The following is a 6,000-nucleotide window of genomic DNA, read 5'->3' on the forward strand; positions in this document are numbered from 1 at the left end:
GGTAATTGAATTCACCTGGAATTGAATTTACCTGGAATTGTAGTTGAATTCACCTGAAATTGTTCTCCCAAATCTAAAAATCTGTGACTCCCTGATAATTAACTTGAGCTGAATTCAGCCTTGAAATGGGACTATTTCCCATATCTGTCTTTTAATCACAAGTTATAAATCATCATGGTTGGCTTACAGTCACGGGGAGAGAATGAGAGGATCAGAACACAAATGAAATCACTGACTGACTGGTTGCAGCCAAGATTACAAAAATGAATAAGACACAATTCTATGCTCAGAAAGTTCATAGTCTAGTAGGGGAAACTATATTCTACGCCGTATCAAAACAATATGATAAATAAAGAGATTTTAAAACATGTGCAAGGTATCATGGGACCACAAACGAGGAGCACTCAGTCTTTCCTGGTAGGATGAAGAATTTGGAAACCATCAGAAGGAAGTTATTACTAAAATGTATCTTAAAATAAAAGTAGGACTTTCGCTGGCATATAAAGGGAGATACAAGTACTCTGGTATAGTTCTGTGTATGGAAGGAGAAATTCTATTTTGGGACAGAGACATCAAGGGTAAGTAAGAGATGGTGCTGGAGAAGTAACCAGGGGCCAGACCACAAAGGGCTTCAATGACTCATTAGAGCATCAGGGCTTCACCTTGTTGAGCGCAAGGAGCTATTGTTGGGTTTTGAGCAAAATGACATGGTCAGATGTGCCTTTCAGATAAATCTCTCTGACATGGCCTTGTAGAAAATTGATTTGGGAAGCCAAGACAGGAGGCAGAGAGTAGTTAGGCAAGTGTTGTAGTAATCCACAGAGGATATGATAAGGGCCTGAATTGGTAGGGGAAGAAAAAAAGTTGAGAAATATTACACAGTGAAATTGGGGGGCTCACCAGATGATTGGGCATGGGTGGGTTGTTAAATGGGGTGGATTAGGGACAACCTCCAGGCATCTACCTTTGAGTGTCACTTCCCCAGTGAGGTCTTTCCTGGCCAGCTTATTAAAACTACATCATTCCCTATCCCTCTTCCCTGCTACATCTCTCTCTATAGCTCTCACCCCACACTATATAATTATATCACCATCTATCTTCCCCCACTAGATTATATGAGGCTCTTCGGGACAGAGATTTTACTGTGCATCACAAGCACCTGGAACAGTCACTGGAACCTACCATGTGCTCAATTTAGTGTGTGCCGAATGAATGAGCACATGCATGATGGTGTGCCGAGAAACTGAGAAAAGGCATATAGAAGGACAAACAGGTCTAGAGAAAAAGTTGTTGAGTTCTGTGTGGAAATTTCTGACACTCCAGCGAAGGGCTCTGTAGGAAAAATAAATACAGAGTCTCAGAATGTTAGATCTGATAGATACCCCCAGAGACTTTCTATACAGTTCCTTCACCTGGGGAAGAAAGAAACTGAGGTCCAGAAAAGTGAGTGACTTGCCCATGTCAAAATAACCACTAGCTAGATACTAGCACCTCTGAGCCCAACACTCAGGCTTCCTGTCCCTGGTCCTGTCCCTTTAGTGTTTACCCCTCACATTGTCTGGCTTCTGCTGATGTGAGAAAAGGCTAAAAATTACTTGCCTTTAACCTTCAGTTAGAACTTAACAAAACTGCTGAGTGACTGTTTCTTTGGGGCCCACCTGACCAATCAATCCAGGAAAGAAAACTTCTGAGCCTCAACCATATACAAAAAATCTAGTCAAGAAGGTCTCCTCTCCCTCAGGACCTTACCAGGCTGAGGTTGCCTTAACAGCTGTGCTAGAACACTAAACAACTCTGCTTCTAGCCTACATTAGGCAGGGGGGTGTCTGAACCCCTCAGTAGATACAGCAGTGGATGGAAAAGACCACAGAGACAGAAGAAAAAAAAAATCCTGCCTTCACGAGGTCTACATTCTAGCAGGAGGGGACCAAAACAAACAAACAAACAAAAACATATAACATGTCAGATACTGATCAGTGCTATAAAGAAACATAAAGTAATAAGGGTAATAGGGAGTGTTAGAGGGTCATAGGGAGGGGTTACAGCTTTAATTCATCAGGGAAGGCCTTACTAAGAAAATAACATTTGAGTCAAGGGAAGGAGATGGGGGAGGGATCTTAAAAATATTTGGTGGAGAAACTACCAGGCAGAGAAAAGTTGCAAAGACAAAGGCCAGAAAGAGGGGAGAGTCATAGTATGTTCTACAAAAAAGCATGGAGGTAACGATAGCAAGAAAGGAAGTAGTGTTAGGACCAAATTGCTTAGGGCTTTGCAAGTAATTATAAAGCCATTAATTTTTATTCTGAGTTAGGCAGGATGCCATTGGAAGATTACTATATAATCTTTATCAGGAAATGAAATCAATAATACATGATAATCCTAAAATCACTCAGAAATCCCAATCCTAGGGGCACCTGGGTGGCTCAGTGGGTTAAGGCCTCTGCCTTCAGCTCAGGTCATGGTCCCGGTGTCCTGGGATCGAGCCCCACATCGGGCTCTCTGCTCTGCAGGGAGCCTGCCTCCCCCTCTCTCTCTATCTGTCTGCCTCTCTGCCTACTTGTGATCTCTGTCTGTCAAATAAATAAATGGAATCTTTAAAAAAAAAAAAAAGAAATCCCAATCCTACATATTATACCACCAGAGAAGGACATATGTGCACCACAAAACATACACAAGGATAGTCATAGTGACATTAATCAAATAGCCTAAAACTGGATACAACTCAAATGTCAAGCAGAAGAATAGATAAGTAAATTTTCTTTAGGTGTTATATTTAATGATGTTTATTAAATAAATAATAATACGGAAAATGAAAGATGTAAGACACCTATCCATGCACAAATCATTATTGAGCACCTACACAGTTACATGGTAGATAGCCACTCTCAATTATTGGATTACTTATCATTGTACCTCATATGGCAGACCTTGGGGAAGGTCCTTAGTTCCTTTGATGAAGCGTCAGCAAGTACATTGCTCTGAGAGCTGAGGCCTAATGCTAATTCCATCCGCCCATCTATAGTCCAATAACCAAGCAACGATGATGGAAGGAGCTGAAGATAAATCTCTCTCCTTAAGGGTTAGGATCTGCAAATCCTACTCACACTCTTAACACTTAACTTTCAAGGTAGTGTACCTGAATGGGATATCTTTAGCAGAAAATATGATCAATAATAGATGATGAATGACTAACAAAATGTATAACCAAAATGTAAATGTTTTAAAATTCTAGTTAAGAGTAGGCTACCTTACAAAGTTTTCACATTTCTACAATGGACTCAAAACTTCTTTGCCTTTTAATCAGCCAACCATCCATCTGGCATTTAAATCCCATCTTCTGGGAGACAAGCTGGTGGGTTTCTTGTATTTTAAATAGAGATATATAGGGGTGCCTGGGTGGCTCAGACTGCTAAGCATAGGTCTTCAGCTCAGGTCATGATCCTGGGGTCCTAGGATCAAACCCCTCATCGGGCTTCCTGTTCAGCAGGTTCCCTGCTGAACAGGGAGCCCGCTTCTCCCTCTCCCTCTGCCTGCTGCTCCCCCTGCTTGTGCTCTCTCTCTCCCTCTGTCAAATAAGTAAATAAAATCTTTTTAAAAAAATAAAAATAGAGATATATAGAGCATCTTATTAAAACCATACCCCAAATTAAAGTCAGACTGCATTAAGGCCAAATTACCTTAAATATAGGATGTGTTAATGTTATGTTTTATATCTATTTTTTAAAGATTTATTTGTTTGTTTTTTGAGAGAGAGAGAGAAAGCATGCGCACACAGGGTGTGGGGGGGCGGGGCACTGAGGGAGAGAGAGAACCCCAAGCAGACTCCCTGCTGAGCATGGAGCCCAATGCAGGGCTAGATCCCATGACCCTGAGATCATGACCTGAGTCACCTAGGCCCCCCTGTTTACATCTTTTTTTTATGTATTATAAGTGAATTTTTGTAGAGACCCAGAAGGTGTATATCACAGTGTCAGGAGCTTCACTCCCCAAACCGAAAGTAAGGCCACAACAGAAACAAAACTCAGATGGGTGGGAACAAAAACCAGAAATGACTCTGGAAAATACTAAAGGAAATAAGAAACCCAGAGCATAAAGCCAAACATAAACCACAGCTTTCTAATTCTGAGAAGATAGTGGGGAGCATCTGTTTACCAGTTAAATTCACTGTCATTTCCATGAGGGAGTATATTTAATGGACAAAGCATTCGGATCACTGAAGGGTGACATGTTTTGTTTGCAGTAATGTGTGACCGTGCAGCCTTTCCAGCCAGTGCTCAGTTATGTCCAGCATCATTGGGTAGCCCTGTGATCCCCTCCCATCACATCAAACTCTTGCTCTTGCCAGCCTCTGGGTGGCAAAGAAAACCAAGCCATTCTGGATAATCCATGCTGTGATCCCAGGACCACAGAGCAAGCGGAACATCTCCTTGGAAGTATTTAATGCTGAGAAGCCACAGAATCTAAAACCATGAAACTAATAGTCTAATGACTTAGAGATTTTATGGTTATTTCAATCATCATTTAAAAGAGACAGAGCTACAGAGAACTTTCCTAAACACCTTGACTAATAAACTGTCAGTGTTTAAACAACAATTACATTATGAAATGGAAATTAGCTGTTACAATCAAGCCATATGGCTAATATAATTGATTGGTTCACATTTTTAAGAAGATGGAAAGCACAACTCAAAGAATAACGGAATGGATTTTACAAAATTAACCAGAAGCGATAAGTTCTATTTCATTGGACAGGTTGGGCTTTTTTTATGTGAAGAACATAAAAAGAAAAAGTTTTGTTATTTCCGATTTCGAATGGGAACTCTGGATAAAAAAAAAAAAATCAATGATTTGATTAAGTTAAAACCTCCTTGCACAAAATGGAAAACAAAATGGAAATTTGCACCTATGTATGTAAAATAGATATACATATATATGGGACAAAGAGACTTTAAAATGAGAAGCTATACAATACTCATTTCCATAGCTGATAGCATGAGAAAAAATGGTTCAGGGTTTTCTCCCTATTTTAAAAGCACACTTCAGCATATTTGGAATAACTCCACAGTTTTATCATGCTTTGACCATGTTTTATCGGCAGCCCTCTTCTAATACATGACAATTTCCTGCATTGATACTCGAGAAACTGAAATGTATTTACAGGAAAGTGTCCCTGGGCCTGATGGAGACAGTCTTGAGTTTTTGAGGGGCAAATGGGGCACAGTTATCCCTTTTCATAACTGAGTGTTCCAAACCCCCTCCCTGAAACTCATGCTAGCCTGCAGGTCTGGATTGAGCATTTTTCTGTCAGTCTTTCACCTGAATGAAAATAAGCCCTATGGGGCGCCTGGGTGGCTCAGTGGGTTAAAGCCTCTGCCTTCAGCTCAGGTCATGATCCCAGAGTCCTGGGATCAAGCCCCGCATCGGGCTCTCTGCTCAGCAGGGAGCCTGCTTCCCCCTCTCTCTTTGCCTGCCTCTCTGCCTACTTGTGATCTCTGTCAGATAAATAAACAAAATCTTAAAAAAAGAGAGAGAGAGAGAGAGAGAGAAGGAAAATAAGCCCTAATCATTCCACACTGAAAATATCTGTCCTTTAGGGTTTCTCTTTGCTTAAGTTTTGTTCAAGCGTTATTGTTTGTGTTACTGTTTTTATGAATTATCAGCTGTCCTCCTGGGTTGCCAATGCAGAATGCTTCAAACATATATTATTTCTTTTAACTTTCACAAGGATCCTTCAAAGAAGGCGTTATTATCATCATCCCCATTTTACAGATGAAGAAACTAAGAATCAGAGAGGTTAATGAATTTGCCCTTATAGAGTGGCAGAGACCAGAAAGAAGACAGATCACTTCAAAGACTGCATTATTTCCATTGGTCATATGCAAAAAGGAATTTGTTCATTGTTTTTCTTTTCCCTTTGAACTGGGTTTCTGGAAGGTGGAAGGAGTTAAATGTTACCTTAATGTTAAAAGAAAGAAAGAGAGGGGAAGGAACAGGGGAGGG

This window comes from Lutra lutra, chromosome 3, assembly GCF_902655055.1.
Source record: "Lutra lutra chromosome 3, mLutLut1.2, whole genome shotgun sequence".
Taxonomy (NCBI): Eukaryota; Metazoa; Chordata; class Mammalia; order Carnivora; family Mustelidae; genus Lutra; species Lutra lutra.